The sequence below is a fragment of the Dendropsophus ebraccatus genome, chromosome 3 (genome assembly GCF_027789765.1).
Source record: "Dendropsophus ebraccatus isolate aDenEbr1 chromosome 3, aDenEbr1.pat, whole genome shotgun sequence".
In the NCBI taxonomy this organism is placed as follows: domain Eukaryota; kingdom Metazoa; phylum Chordata; class Amphibia; order Anura; family Hylidae; genus Dendropsophus; species Dendropsophus ebraccatus.
In genome coordinates this window covers 187,574,923-187,591,269 of record NC_091456.1, presented here as the reverse complement: position 1 = coordinate 187,591,269, position 16,347 = coordinate 187,574,923, and the positions used below count along the sequence as shown (strand labels likewise).

At 44.7% G+C, this 16,347-nt stretch overlaps 3 protein-coding genes and 1 pseudogene across 3 annotated transcripts in view; 2 read left to right on the top strand and 2 right to left on the bottom strand.

The window, feature by feature from the left end:
• LOC138786591 (oocyte zinc finger protein XlCOF7.1-like) overlaps positions 1–16,347 on the top strand; it is a 496,490-nt gene that overhangs the window by 302,075 nt on the left and 178,068 nt on the right. The gene's annotated exons all lie outside the window — the stretch shown is intronic.
• Positions 1–16,347, top strand: part of LOC138786742 (zinc finger protein 436-like) — a 113,905-nt gene that overhangs the window by 20,213 nt on the left and 77,345 nt on the right. The gene's annotated exons all lie outside the window — the stretch shown is intronic.
• LOC138786799 (oocyte zinc finger protein XlCOF6.1-like) overlaps positions 1–16,347 on the bottom strand; it is an 86,827-nt gene that overhangs the window by 36,593 nt on the left and 33,887 nt on the right. The gene's annotated exons all lie outside the window — the stretch shown is intronic.
• LOC138787574 (zinc finger protein 721-like) overlaps positions 12,406–16,347 on the bottom strand; it is a 40,884-nt pseudogene continuing 36,942 nt past the window's right edge.

Here is a 16,347-nt window from a genome sequence, read left to right as displayed (position 1 = left end):
TGTTACCCTTGTCGCCTGTATAGCGCTCTGGAATTAAGGACGCTTTATAAATAAATAATAAATAAATAAAAACCAGAACGTTCGGCATTTGATTAGCAGTGGCTGCTGAAGTTGGATAAAGCCCTAAGGCCATGTGGAAAACATGGATATAGTCATTGGCTGTATCCATGTTTTCCAGACAACCTTAGAGCTTTATCCAAGTTCAGCAGCCCCAGCTAATCAAATGCCGAACATTCTGGATGGATGCTCGATATTCGCTCATCTCTATTTATAAATACGTAAAGACGTTCAGGCTGTTGTGATGCGTCAAAGAAAGGGAGCGTGCACACTACGGAATCCAGGCACCCGCACATGGTGGCGCGCATCTACGCCTGTGCGACACTATTTTATGCACGGGCGGATTCCACATTCCGCCAAAGGAATTGGCATGTCAGTTATTTTGGCGGAATGCGGAATCCGTCTGTGCATAAAATAGTGTCACACGGGCAGGTGCGAGTGACGGAGTCCGCCACAGGTCATACGCGCAGATTCCGTAGTGTGCACGCACCCAAAGAGAAAAAAAACTTCATCCTCACAACTCAAAACCGCTCAGTCCTGAAGGGGTTAATCCTCCCGCTGTCCCCCAGCTCCTTCCCTCCACCTGCAGAGCTGTACAGGAGCCGTGTGCTTCCCCTGTGCTGCCAGGACCTGCCATGATGTCACAGTCATGTGATCAGTCACATGGAGGAGGAGTCATATGATCAGGGGCTGCTGCTCAGTGTATGCAGGACTCTGCTGTGCTGGATAAGCTGAAGTGATGTGTGTGCAGCAGAGCTGTGTGTGTGTGTTATATATGCCTGCAGCAGAGCCCTGTGTGTAATGTTCATGTAGCTGAGCTGTATGTGTGTAATGTACATGTAGCTGAGCTGTATATGTGTAGTGTACATATAGCTGAGCTGTATATGTGTAATGTACATGTAGCTGAGCTGTATATGTGTAATGTACATGTAGCTGAGCTGTATATGTACACAGTGGAGCTGTATGTGTGTAGTGTACATGTAGCTGAGCTGTATGTGTGTAATGTACATGTAGCTGAGCTGTATATGTGTAATGTACATGTAGCTGAGCTGTATATATGTGTAATGTACATGTAGCTGAGCTGTATATGTGTGTAATGTACATGTAGCTGAGCTGTATATGTGTAATGTACATGTAGCTGAGCTGTATGTGTGTAATGTACATGTAGCTGAGCTGTATATGTGTAATGTACATGTAGCTGAGCTGTATATGTGTAATGTACATGTAGCTGAGCTGTAAATATGTGTAATGTACATGTAGCTGAGCTGTATGTGTGTAATGTACATGTAGCTAAGCTGTCTATGTGCAATGTACATGTAGCTGAGCTGTATGTGTGTAATGTACATGTAGCTGAGCTGTATATGTGTAATGTACATGTAGCTGAGCTGTATGTGTGTAATGTACATGTAGCTGAGCTGTATGTGTGTAATGTACATGTAGCTGAGCTGTATATGTGTAATGTACATGTAGCCGAGCTGTATATGTGTAATGTACATGTAGCCGAGCTGTATGTGTGTAATGTACATGTAGCGGAGCTGTATATGTGTAATGTACATGTAGCTGAGCTGTATGTGTACATAGTAGAGCTGTATATGTGTAATGTACATGTAGCTGAGCTGTATATGTGTAATGTACATGTAGCTGAGCTGTATATGTGTAATGTACATGTAGCTGAGCTGTATGTGTGTAATGTACATGTAGCTGAGCTGTATGTGTGTAATGTACATGTAGCTGAGCTGTATGTGTGTAATGTACATGTAGCTGAGCTGTATGTGTGTAATGTACATGTAGCTGAGCTGTATATGTGTGTAATGTACATGTAGCTGAGCTGTATATATGTGTAATGTACATGTAGCTGAGCTATATGTGTAATGTACATGTAGCTGAGCTGTATATGTGTGTAATGTACATGTAGCTGAGCTATATGTGTAATGTACATGTAGCTGAGCTGTATGTGTGTAATGTACATGTAGCTGAGCTGTATATGTGTAATGTACATGTAGCTGAGCTGTATATGTGTAATGTACATGTAGCTGAACTGTATGTGTACATAGTAGAGCTGTATATGTGTAATGTACATGTAGCTGAGCTGTATATGTGTAATGTACATGTAGCAGAGCTGTGTATGTGTGTAATGTACATGTAGCTGAGCTGTATATGTGTAATGTACATGTAGCTGAGCTGTATATGTGTAATGTACATGTAGTTGAGCTGTATATGTGTAATGTACATGTAGCTGAGCTGTATGTGTGTAATGTACATGTAGCTGAGCTGTATGTGTGTAATGTACATGTAGCTGAGCTGTATATGTGTAATGTACATGTAGCTGAGCTGTATGTGTGTAATATGCATGTAGCTGAGCTGTATGTGTGTAATGTACATGTAGCTGAGCTGTATATGTGTAATGTACATGTAGCTGAGCTGTATGTGTGTAATGTACATGTAGCTGAGCTGTATATATGTAATGTACATGTAGCTGAGCTGTATGTGTGTAATGTACATGTAGCTGAGCTGTATATGTGTAATGAACATGTAGCTGAGCTGTATATGTGCAATGTACATGTAGCTGAGCTGTATGTGTGTAATGTACATGTAGCTGAGCTGTATGTGTGTAATGTACATGTAGCTGAGCTGTATATGTGTAATGTACATGTAGCTGAGCTGTATGTGTGTAATGTACATGTAGCTGAGCTGTATGTGTGTAATGTACATGTAGCTGAGCTGTATATGTGTAATGTACATGTAGCTGAGCTGTATGTGTGTAATGTACATGTAGCTGAGCTGTATGTGTGTAATGTACATGTAGCTGAGCTGTATATGTGTGTAATGTACATGTAGCTGAGCTGTATGTGTACATAGTAGAGCTGTATATGTGTAATGTACATTTAGCTGAGCTGTATGTGTACACAGTAGAGAAGTATATAGTAAATGCTGCTATTTAGGTAATATTAGGATAGTAATGGTGAATTTGTCTAATACAACTTGACATTATTATTTATATCTCCAAGTCTTCTATAACTTTGGCGGAGCAGCAGATCATCTCTTAGGTGTAACAGTATACATATACTATGTGGATTGGGATATGCGGCACTGTCAGTGCTGAGGGTTTCGATCATCGTACTATAAAAACGCTTTAAATAAATTACATGATTCTTTGGACGGACGACAGAATCCGCTGATGCATATAATGGAGTTTATGACACAGGGGGAGATGAGCACCCGTCTTAGTCCGCCGGCGGGTACGAGTTGCGGAATGCGGGACGGGTTATCAGTCGCCATTCCGCAGTGTACATGTACCCTTACAAAGCGAATCACTTTGTTTGTTCTGCACTTTATGCACCGGCTGCCTTCGATCTCTATGAAGCTCCACACCAGGTCTCTGGAAAGACTGGAACCAGCTTTTCCAGGCACCTGGGGTGGAGTGGCACAGAGATCAAAGGCAGCCGACATATAAGCCGGAGTGGCGAGTAAACAAACTGATTTACTTTGTTTGTAATGTAAATTCCCTCATCTCTAATCTCCATCTTCCCGGGGCTAGTCTGCACAGTAGGGCCATGAGTTGTAGTGTTCCTTACGGATCCCAGGGTCGGCTTGTACAGTGTGAGCTAGTATACATTTTATTCCATGTTTTGTAGGATTTAAAACAGATTTGCAAATGTTCAGTTTTTTGGCGGAAAAAAAAATTGCATATATTTTAATCTTTTGGAATCTGTTAACCGTTTGCAATCTTTCAAAATAAGATCCATTTAATTTATATGGACAAATTTATTCAATAATTAGAAACAAACAGCAGTGTGAACCCGGCCTAAATATGTTTCTTGGGATCTGGGATATGTTATATATATTGGGATCTGGGATATGTACATATAGGAGTCTGGGATATGTATATATTGGGGTCTGGGATATGTATATTTCTGTGCTGTCAGTTTAGAGATCACAAGCAGCAGTGTAAACTTACCAGCCACGCTGCTTGTGATCCAGCAAGTCTCGTCTGGTCGCCTGCTGTATCTTCAGATCCCGCCTCCTCCAGAATAATTACACCCGGAGGAGGTGGGGTCTGAAGATAGAGCCAATCGCCGAAGTGGAGGAGACGTGCCGGATCACAAGCAGCACAGATGAAAGTAAGACTAGATGTGCCAATTTTATTCTGGGTCACTTGGGAACCAGCCAGCAGTTTCCTTTTGGGGTGATTATACTGCTCTCTTAAAGTTTAGTTTTATAGCGCTAACGGTGAATAGTTAGCATGTGATGCCTTACTATATTCTTTTCTGTAGCAGGCACGGGAAGTAATCGAAGGGTAAAGTATAGCCTGTTTGTTGGATGTTCCCCATGGGAAGAAGTGAAGTGTGGAGACTATGCCTACTTGTTAGGATTTCCAGATGTGGGATTACAAGGAAGCCTGTCGGGTTCTGTTGTTTCTGTGTTTGGGGGGGGGGGGGGGATGGTTGGGGGAGGAGTTTTGGTTTTTGTGTTTGGGGGGGGGGGAGGGGGGTGTTAGGGGAGGGTTGTTCTTGCAGGAGTGAGGTCTGATAATGTTCTTCCCAATGATTCTTGTTCTGCTGCAGGAGACACATTTGGAATCGTCTGATTTTTTTCGACTCTGTAAGTTTTGGGTCAGGGAGGTGTATGGGTCTCCTGCAGTAGACCATAAGGCTGGCGTTATAATCTTAGTACACAGGGCATTCCAGGGTACCATTTTAGGTTCCTCTCATGACAGTCTGGGTCGGTGGTGTGCATTACAGGTCCGTCTCCCAACGGAGGACATCTCTATATATAAGGTTTATGGCCCTAATGGTCCTATTACATCCTTTTTCGCTGCCTTATCCACACAAATGTTGGCTGATCCCAATCCAGCCAAAATTGTGGCAGGCGATTTTAATGAAGTGATGTCCTCGGTGGAAGACCGCTCTCAGCAGCGCACGTCTCATGCTCCATATTCTCCCCTAATCTCTCTCTGTCAGTCACAGGCCTTGACTGACACTTGGAGATACTTACATCCAGATGATCGGGAGTTTACCTATTACTCCCCAGTACATGATGTCTGGTCAAGAATTGACTATGTCTTAGTCTCGGCCCCTCTCCTTCCCAAATTTCAAGCCCATGATACTGAAGAGTTGATCCTTTCTGATCATGCACCGCTGCTTTGCACCTTCCGTACACAACTTCCTAGAGGTACTGACTTTCTTTTGAAATTCCCTGTAGGGATCGCCAAGGATGATGAATTTAAAACTCTACTGAAAGCCTGGTGGCTTGAATATGCTCATGATAATTCGGGGCATACCTCACAACCTCAATTATACTGGGATACCGCTAAGGCGGTCCTTAGGGGCCGTATTATGGCGTACAAAGCAGCGTTGCAGAAAAAGATCAATGCTCAGGTGTGTCATTATAGTGTGTCATTACGGGCGGCTTAAACTTCATTTCAGTTGTCTCCTTCAGAGGTGACCAGAAAGGCGTAGAAGGATGCTCGTTCTGGGTATGAGCAGTGGCTGAAAAAAAGAGAGGATATTCATAGATCCTATTACAAGGCCCTATTATTCCGCCATGGCAGTAAGGCGGGCGCCTACTGGTGCGGTTTGCCAAGGGACATTTTGTGACTAATCCTATTTATCAACTGGTGGATAGGGGAGGCCGTGTGCAGCGTGACCCGCAACTGATTACCTCTATCCTAAAGGACTACTATGAGCAGCTGTATGCGGCCCCTCCTCCCCCGCCGGAATCGCTAGCCAGCTGGCTGAGGGATGCCGGTCTGCTGACATTGTCGGAGGACCACCTTACCCTACTGAACTCACCTATCTCTGAGGAGGAAATTAAACAGTGCATAAAACAGTTGAAGTCACAGAAGGCCCCTGGTCCTGATGGGCTATCTGCCGATTTTTACAAAATATTGAGTGAAGATATCTCCCCTACGTTAAATTCTTTATTTTCTCTTTATCTGCAGGGGGGGATGATGGTCCCTAGCTCGTCCAATACCGCCTATATCAAGCTTTTGCTTAAACCTGGGAAAAATCTGCTGCATCCAAACTCATACCGTCTGATCTCGTTGTTAAATCTAGATTTAAAGCTTGTCTCCAAGATTATGGCGGATCGCCTTGCGGAGGTACTTCCGGAGCTCATTTCTCCGGCCCAAGTTGGCTTCATGAGAGGAAGGTCAGCTACTATTAACATACGGAAAGTTATGGCGGTTTTGGACGAGATACGGGCTAGACCTCATTTGCATCCATCCCCATCTCTCCTCTCGATTGATGCCGAAAAGGCTTTTGACAGCGTGAGCTGGGGATGGATGTTTGGGGTGTTGGAGAGGATGGGTTTTGCGGGACCCTTCCTAGATTACATTAAGGCACTGTATGCCTCTCCGGTGGCAAGGATACATATTCCAGGCTTTCTTTCTTCTCCTTTTCCCTCTTTAAAGACACGCGACAGGGGTGTCCCCTTTCCCCTTTACTTTTCAATCTTTCTATAGAACCTCTCTTCCGTAAGTTGCAAGCTCTGCCTGATGTGGAGGGTATTACAGTTGGCTCTAAAACCTTGAAAATTACTTTTTTTGCCGATGATCTTAGTTTTTTTTGGCAAATCCGGCGAGAGATCTGGCTAGGGTGTTTGATTTTCTGGCCAATTTTGGCCTGTTTTCAGGTTTTAAGGTCAATGTGGACAAAAGTGACCTGTTAGACTTATCTCCTTCCTCCACGAATAACCTTAAACTCCCTGTCTCTATACCCCTGCAATATTCCCGCACATGTATAACATACTTAGGCATTAGAATAGGGACTACGTCCCGCTCCCTATACACCCTAAATTTTCCCCCGATAATTAGGAAAATACAATCCGATTTGCAGAAATGGTCACATTTGCCTCTGTCACTCTTTGCTAGGGTGGCACTGGTAAAGATGATGGGATTTGCAAAAATTTTATATCCTCTCCAGACGATCCCGCTCTTGCTGTGCCACACTGATGTTACTTTACTAAGATCGCCCATATCTAAATTTATTTGCTATTCCGGGACTCTATCAAGGCTTGGCAGGCAGGAAGGAAAGTGCTAGGACTGTCTTGGCAGATGAGTGTACATTTGGACCCTTGGCATCATCCGGAGTTCATTTCAGGTAGCCAGAATCCGCTCTTTCGCAAATGGAAAGAGGCTGGAATAACTAAAGTGATGGATTTCATATATGTCACTGACTGTAGATACTATACATTCCCTGAACTCCAGACAAAGTATGGTCTGGGGCCGGGTCATTTTTTGGCAGGCTTCCTTTTCTTTGGATCCTCACTTGATCCTCTTGCACTTCTCCCCTGCTGATGAGCCTGTTACTCTTTTACTTCATATTTTCATCTTAGTCGCTAAGCGGTGTTTATTAGCTAGATGGTTGACAGCTGAGATGCCAACTACTACGCATGTTCTACAGCAAGTGACGTGATACATGTGGCTAGATCAACTGGAGGCCATACCAGCACGTGAAATGAGGGCGAAGGCATTTTTTAAGAAGTGGAAATGTTTCATACTTACCTTCCTAAACTCCCATGATATTCAGAGGGTTGTTGGACCTTTCCGAAATACAGCCTGGTATTTGCGTGCGGATATTGCTGGTACCCTGGGTGCCTTAAGGCTACCTGACTGATCTTTTCTCCTTGGAAATGTTCCTTGTCCTTGAGGAGGAGTTGGGACCTCATTCCTGCAAGATCGGGGGGGGGGGGAGTTGTTTCTGTTTTGTGTGATTAGTTTACTTATTTCGGCAGCCCTTGTATGTATATCGGGGGGGGGGGGGGGTTGTTTTTTTTGTTTGTTATGTGATTAGCTTATCTGTTCCAGCAGATTATGTATATATATCTGTGGAGGGTTTGTTTCTCTCCCTTGAGATGTTATTCTTGGCTTTCAAGACTTGCTAATCATATTTGTATTGTAAAAACTTTTAATAAAAATATGTTTGCAAAAAAAAACTAAACAAAAAACAAACACTCAAAATGGCCAGAAAAAGAGAACTTTCATCTGAAACTCGACAGTCTATTCTTGTTCTTAGAAATGAAGGCTATTCCATGCGAGAAATTGCTAAGAAATTGAAGATTTCCTACAACGGTGTGTACTACTCCCTTCAGAGGACAGCACAAACAGGCTCTAACCAGAGTAGAAAAAGAAGTGGGAGGCCGCGTTGCACAACTAAGCAAGAAGATAAGAGCATTAGAGTCTCTAGTTTGAGAAACAGAAACCTCACAGGTCCCCAACTGGCATCTTCATTAAATAATGCCCGCAAAACACCAGTGTCAACATCTACAGTGAAGAGGCGGCTGCAGGATTTTGGGCTTCAGGGCAGAGTGGCAAAGAAAAAGCCTTATCTGAGACTGGCCAATAATAGAAAAAGATTAAGATGGGCAAAAGAACACAGACATTGGACAGAGGAAGACTGGAAAAAAGTGTTGTGGACGGATGAATCCAAGTCTGAGGTGTTTGGATCACAAAGAAGAACGTTTGTGAGACGCAGAACAAATGAAAAGATGCTGGAAGAATGCCTGACGCCATCTGTTAAGCATGGTGGAGGTAATGTGATGGTCTGGGGTTGCTTTGGTGCTGGTAAGGTGGGAGATTTGTACAGGGTAAAAGGGATTCTGAATAAGGAAGGCTATCACTCTGCAACGCCATGCCATACCCAGTGGACAGCGCTTGGTTGGAGCCAATTTCATCCTACAACAGGACAATGACCCTAAACACACCTCCAAATTGTGCAAGAACTATTTACAGCAGAAGCAGGCAGCTGGTATTCTATCATAGGTAATGGAGTGGCCAGTGCAGTCACCAGATCACCACCCCATTGAGCTGTTGTGGGAGCAGCTTGACCGTATGGTACGCCAGAAGTGCCCATCCAACCAATCCAACTTGTGGGAGCTGCTTCTAGAAGCGTGGGGGGCAATTTCTCCAGCTTACCTCAACAGATTAATAGCTAGAATGCCAAAGGTGTGCAATGCTGGAATTGCTGCAAAAGGTGGATTCTTTGACGAAAGCAAAGTGTGATGTAAAAACAATGTTATTTCAAATACAAATCATTATTTTTAACCTTCTCAATGTCTTGACTCTATTTTCTATTCATTTCACAACGTATGGTGGTGAAGAAGTGTGACTTTTCATGGAAAACACAATTGTTTGGGTGACCCCAAACTTTTGAACGGTAGTGTACGCAGCAGGGAGCAGCATATATGCAGCAGGGAGCTGGGTACAGTGTGGCCGGCGCGTGCTGCTGCTTGTACTGCTGTGAGTAGTGAATAGGAGCCGGCTAAGACGCGCTGCAGAGAGAGGGGGAGAGCAGGGAATCGCCGCATGTGGAGTGACGGGAGGCTGCCCCAGTTAGAGGAGAAGTGAGCCACCCTGGGGGAAAACATTAACTCCCTGTATGCAACTAGCAGGGAGGGAGGGGAAAGCGGGGGATCCGCGAGACCAGTGAGACACCGGCGTGTAGATATGGAGCTGTGAAGTACTGGGATGAAGGGGGAGCAGTCAGCTGGTGGGAAGAACCCTTTAAGTGAAAGGGGGGCTGAAATAAACAAAAAAATATACTCACCTGTCGATGTCTTCTGCTCCCTAAAACCAGCAGGGTCACCCCTTCAGCTTGCCACTCGCTCCAAGTGGGCTGCTGGAACGGGTGGGTGGGGGCACCCAATAGGCTCAGTCCATAAGCCTGGGTGACCCTTAGGCTGGTGGGCATCAGAGGAGTCCGCACCAGACCCATGTGGCCACTTTTCTTCGGAAGTCAGTAGAAAAAAAAAAAGGTAAAAACAAAATGTAAACCTGCAGAGTACTGCAGGAGTGTCTACCTCCTACAGACACTAAGCTAAAACTGGCTTAGCTTACTGCCTGTGGTATAGGCTGGTAGGAGGAGCTAGCACTCTTTTCTTTTTAGAGCTTAGTGTCGCCTCCTAGTGGCATCAGCCTATACCCACTGTCTGTGTCCCCCAATGACACGACTGAGAAATGCTGGGATATAGATATAGATATATATATATATATATATATATATATATATATATATATATATATATATAAATTTATATATACAGTGGTACCTCGGTTCTTGAACTTAATTGGTTCCGGAAGGCAGTTTGAGAACTGAGCAGTGTCTTCCCATAGGAAATAATGTAAATGTGATTAATTGGTTCCAGCAGCCACCAATAATTCCCTACAATCCTCATTTATTACACTGATAAGTGCTCAGTATAATCACTACAGTACAGTACAGAACAGCACTATACTGTACAGAACTTGAACAAAAAACCTAAAGTGCCCAAAAGAAGGTAATCTGGATGGAAAATCACTAGGATAAAATAACAAGGGCCAAAAGCCCAAATCTCATCCAGTAGTACCTTCCACTAAAGTAAAACGTAGCTTTTATTAGCTCTCTTATTAAAATGTAACCTCAGTTATTGTTGTGACACTTAAAAACACACTGCTACTAGTAGTCATCAAAGTATCAATTCATAATATACATAGTGATCGTAGCTGCAGACTACTCACTATCTCACAATTGTAACTGTCTAACTAAACTCCTAGTGCAGTGAAAGTTAAAATACAGCCGCAAGCCCCTCAACTAGTTTCACCCATACATGGGCTTCATCAGGAGGAGGGCTTATTAGGAGGCGGCGCCCATCTAGGGTCTTATTTATAGTACTCTCCATTGACCTCATCACTGGGCGACCTCTTTCATCCAATAGGATCACATTGGGAGGTGGTGGTGCACTGCCTGTACTACTACTGCACTGTATATACACTCCAGCAGTCTTAGGGCTCGTTCCCACTGAGGAAAGGTAGCGGAATTCCGCGACGGAATTGTCCGCCGCGGAATGCCGTTAGACTCCCATTATGAGCGGGAGGCTATGGGAGGCGCGCGCTCCTGCCCTGTCCGCGCTGAAGAATGAACATGTTCATTCTTCAGCGCGGACAGGGCAGGAGCGCGCGCCTCCCATAGACTCCCATTATGAGCGGGAGGCTAACGGCATTCCGCGGCGGACAATTCCGTCGCGGAATTCCGCTACCTTTCCTCAGTGGGAACGAGCCCTTATACAGCACTGTACTGTATGTAAAGCCTCACCACTGCTTAACTCGCCAGGTACAACCCACCATCCAAGCTCGCAAAAACGTTTGAAAGACTTAAGGATCTGAATCTGTATAGTCTGGAGGAAAGAAGGGAAAGGGGGGACATGACGGAAACCTTTATATATGTTACAGGACTAAATAAGGTTAAGAAGGGAAATGTTCTCAGAAAAAAAAAAAACTCACGAACATGAGAATATAATACTTTACTGAGAGTAGTAGATGCTTGGAACAAACTTCTAGCAGATGTGGTTGGTAAATCTACAATAACGGAATGTAATCCTGCCTGGTATATACATATATCTATCCTAACATAATAAGGGTGCATGCACACTGAGCAATTCTCGTGGAATTTCGAGCAGATTCTGCGGCAAAATGCGCTTGGAATCCACTCCAAATTCTGCCCATAAAAAAAATAAACACTTTAAATTTGATATTGTGTTGAATGGGCTTTCCTCTCAGTCGTTCACACGGCGGAATTTCTGTCAGGAAAATTATGTCACTTCTTTGGGCGGATTCTGCTACAGGACTCCTATAGAAGTCAATGGGGCTTGAATTCCACTCAAATTCTGCCAGAGCTGAATAGGTGAGGAATTTTAAGCAGAAAGCTCGCAGAAATTCTTCGCTGAATACTCGCCTATTCCTCAGTGTGTGGATTCGGCAGTTCGCATCCGCTCCCATACCATGGACTCCATTCTATGCAAGGACATTGTTCATTCTTTGGACAGACGGCACAATCCGCCAGTGCATAGAATCTATAGCACGGACAGAGACGCGCACGGCCCCCATTAACTCCTATAGTATTGCTCTAGCAGAATCCGCCCAAAGAATTGGCATGTCATTTCTTTGGGCGGAAAGCGGATCTGCGGCAGAAAATTCTGCAGTGTGAACAACAGAGGAAATTCCATTAAACACAATGGGACATACGTGTTCATATTTTACGGGAGAAATTTCAAGCGGAAATTAGGAGCGGATTCCTCTTCAATTCCCCAGTGTGAACATACCCTGATGCTTTTTCCAGGGCAGTTAAATGCAAAATTTCTTTTTAATCCCCGGAACAAACGCTCCTAATAAGCGACATCTCACTTCATTTTAAACGTGATTTTCAAACTTGCTCTTTTGTCTCTTCTCCCATTGAAATAATTGGGACATTAAAGCTTACTTTTTTGCTGCCACTATTGTAGCTGCAATCATTCAGTTGTTTTATTGCGGTTCGTTTGTTGTTCGGACAAACCAGAACAAATCTCAGTGAATAGGCAGAACTTTTTTTAGAGTTTTTTCATATCTCATAAAACTGACTCCTCCCCTGTGTGACTGTGTTCATGTTTGACAAGCGCTGATTGTACAGTAAAATATTTCCCAAGATCTGAACAAGGAAATGGCTTCTCCCTTATGTGGATTCTTTGATGTTTAACAAGATGACATTTCCGAGTAAAACATTTGCCACAATCTGAACATAAAAATGGCTTCTCCCCTGTGTGAATCCTTTGATGATCAAAAAGTTTGGATTTCCTTTTAAAACATCTCCCGCATTCTGAACATGAAAATGGCTTCTCCCCTGTGTGAATTCTTTGATGCTCAACAAGATTTGATTTCACAGAAAAACATTTCCCACATTCTGTACATGAATATGGTTTCTCCCCTGTGTGAGTTCTTTGATGGGTAACAAGGTTTGATTTATGTGTAAAACATTTTCCACATTCTGAACATGAAAATGCTTTTACTTCTGAGTGACTTTTTTGATGCCCAACAAGCTTTGATTTCCGAGTAAAACATTTTCCACATTCTGAACAGGAAAATGGCGTCTCCCCTGCATGAATTCTTTGATGGTCAGCAAGATTTGATTTCTGAGTAAAACACTTTCCACATTCTGAACATGAAAACGGCTTCTCCCCTGTGTGGATTTTTTGATGGTTAACATGATGGGATTTCCGGGTAAAACATTTTCCACAATCTGAACATGAAAATGGCTTCTCTCCTGTGTGAATTCTTTGATGTTGAACAAGTTTTGATTTCCTTTTAAAACATTTCCCACATTCCGAACATGAGAATGGTTTCTCCCCTGTGTGACCTCTTTGATGATGAAGAAGATTTGATTTGTCAGTAAAACATTTCCCACATTCTGAACATGAAAATGGCTTCTCCCCTGTGTGAATTCTTTGATGGGTAACAAGCTTTGATTTGTACATAAAGCATTTCCCACATTCTGAACATAAAAAAGGCTTCTCCTCTGTAATATATGTTTTGTGAGGAAAGCATTTTTCGCGTAAATATGAAAACTGAGTCTTTCCTGTATTTTCTCTGTAAATGTCAGCTTGCTGTGATGGAGCAGAAGATGGGACTTGTATAACAGGATGAGATGAGAGATCTTTGCTGTGAGGGGCTGAGGGTGTATCTGGGATAGTGGACGGCTCCTCATATGTATCTTGTGTGATATGATCCTCTGAGGAGATCTGCTGTCCCCCTGAGCTCCTGGTAGAATCATCTGCAAAGGAGAAAACACCATTTCTCTTATTTCCCAGTAATAGAAGCTTAAACAGAACCTATCACTAAAAAGTATACGCAGTTACTTTACAGTGAGGAGGAAGTAAATATAACGAAACATAAAATGAATCCCTCCTGGAAGCATTAGGGCTCTAAATCCTGTCATTATAGTGTAGAGAAACAGCTTACAGAAGTGGCCATCTTGAGGTTGGCAGCTTGACACATAGGCCACGCCCCATATTCCATGCTTGCCGGTGTATCTAAGCTGTTCTTATATGATTCTATTAAATTTGTGTAAGCCAGATGGGCTGCATGAACAATCCTTGTATCGCTCATGCAGCCCTAGAAACTGACAGCACAGATATGTATATATAAGGGCTGGGCAATATGGCCAAAACATACAATCTTGATTTTTTAAAAATTTGGACAATTGTCAATTTACATTTAAAATTTGTAAAAAATTTTGCTAAAAAAAGAAAACAGATTTTTTTTTTCTCGCAGCATCAGATACTATTTTAGGGTGCCTTCACACATACCGACTCGCAGCAAAAAACTCGCTGCGAGTTTCTGCTACAAGCCGAGGTCCTGGAAGGCCCCTATCACTACATACAAGCAGTGGTCTGAAAGACCGCTGCATGTATGTAATGCAGCCGCCACCTTAACCCCTTCGGCTCCCGCACCGCTGTCTCCATACATTACCTGGCTCTGGCTGCACGGGGTCCCAGGGTCCTGCTCTGCCGCCCAGCCGCAGCCACTGATTGGCTGGGCGCCAGAGCCAGGTAATGTATGGAGACAGCGGTGTGGGACCGGTGCGCACGCCGAAGGGGTTAAGGGGGCGGCTGCATTACATACACGCAGCGGTCTTTCAGACCACTGCTTGCATGTAGTGATAGGGGCCTTCCAGGACCTCGGCGCGTAGCAGAAACTCACAGGGAGTTTTCTGCTGCGAGTAGGTATGTGTGAAGGCACCCTTAATGACATTTGAGACAACAACTGTATTGCTTCCCAGTTTAACTGTGCTCCCTCGGCACACGGGTTCCCCTCCCAACCACACACACAGGTCCCCAGTCTCTGGAGGAGGCAGCAGGGACTACAACATAGGGTGATTACTGGAGCTGTATAGCAGGATCCCATCCCGCTGTACAGCCCCAGGACCTGCAGCGACACTATCACCCTGCAGTCCCTGCTGTCTCCTCCAGAGACCGGGGACCTGTGTATGTGGCCGGGAGGGGAGCAGGACGCTGTGTATAAGGGGCGGGGGCAGGTCAGCAGCTGCTGGAGGCCACCCGTGTCGCATCTCTCCAGACTGCCTGCCCTGCACCTCACCGGACCCACACCGCCACTCTCCGGACTGCTCGGCTGCCTTCCCGACACTTTACCATGGCGCCTGCCCTGCCCATCTCCAGACTGCTTGGCTGCCTTCCTGCCACTGTACCGCGAAGTCCGCCCCACCCGCAATGATTTTATTTAAAAAATCAAATTGATTCTAACATTCTGGGTGGAATTAATTTGATTAATCGCCCAGCCCTAGGCTGGGGTAGTAGTTATACACATACAGACTTGTGTCATGCTGGGAGTGGTAGTTATACACATACATGCTGGGAGTAGTAGTTATTAACATACAGGCTGGGGGTAGTAGTTATACATATATAAGCTGTCAGGACATGCTGGGAGTAATAGTTATACACAGGCTGTCAGGGCATGCTGGGAGCTGTAGCTTGGCAGCAGCTGGTCAGTCACGTGTGGTCTGGCGTGGTGACACTTCTCCAGCAATTCTCGCAGCCATTCTCCTCTATCAGAGCAGGAAGAGATGAGTAATCCCATCCCCGCTATAATAAAAGCGTGTGAGGTCAGTAAGTGTGTGGGGATAGCGGGGTGTCGGGCAGCGGAGGACGCCCTGCTATCAGTCTCGCTCCTGTCTTGATCTCCTGACTTCATCCACCAGACTACCTCTCCCACCCCCCTCACTGCAGCGCCCGCCGGCCCCACACCGCCCCCTCTCCGGACTGTTTGGCGCTCGCCCCGCCCCTCTCCGGATTGCCCGCCTGCAATGATTTTTATCGATTCTAACATTCTGGGCGAATTAATCAAATTAATTTGATTAATCGCCCAGCCCTAGTGTGTGTGTGTGTGTCTGACAGGTTTCCTTTAAAGCACTGAATCCCTTCCTCCACAGGCCGGCTGTGAGCTGAAGATGCAGGCACAGGGGAGCTGCTTTCTCTCCTCTGTGCCTGTATACTGCACTGCAGGGAGGCCGGAAGGAAGGGAGAGGGGGGCGGGTGTAATGTCTCTGCAGCATAAGGTATAGGCTGCAGGGACAATAATTATCAGTGAAAGCTACAGAGCGATCTCACTAGACTGCTCTATATCTCCAGATCGCAGGGAATGCCGAGAACATCTGGCAGAGCTGTCATGCTCCGGCTCTTTGGAAAGGAGCCAAGTTGTGACCATTTATAAAAACCGCTATAGCGCCTCACAGGGGCTATAAAAATAATAACATATATTTAAAGAAATGCCTTGCCATACTGTAAAATACCAAATTACCCAGAACTCCTGGCTACATATGTCCTTGGTAAGTGGTCAGAGCCTTCCGAACAGCTTTCTGGATGACCCTCCCCGAACAAGGGACGTCACAGCCACAAAGGGCAAAGTATTACGTCTGTTTCTGTATAAGTTATAATTCACTGGGAGAATATAGGGCCAAACCGTCTACGCTGAATAGTGGTGGGAATAAA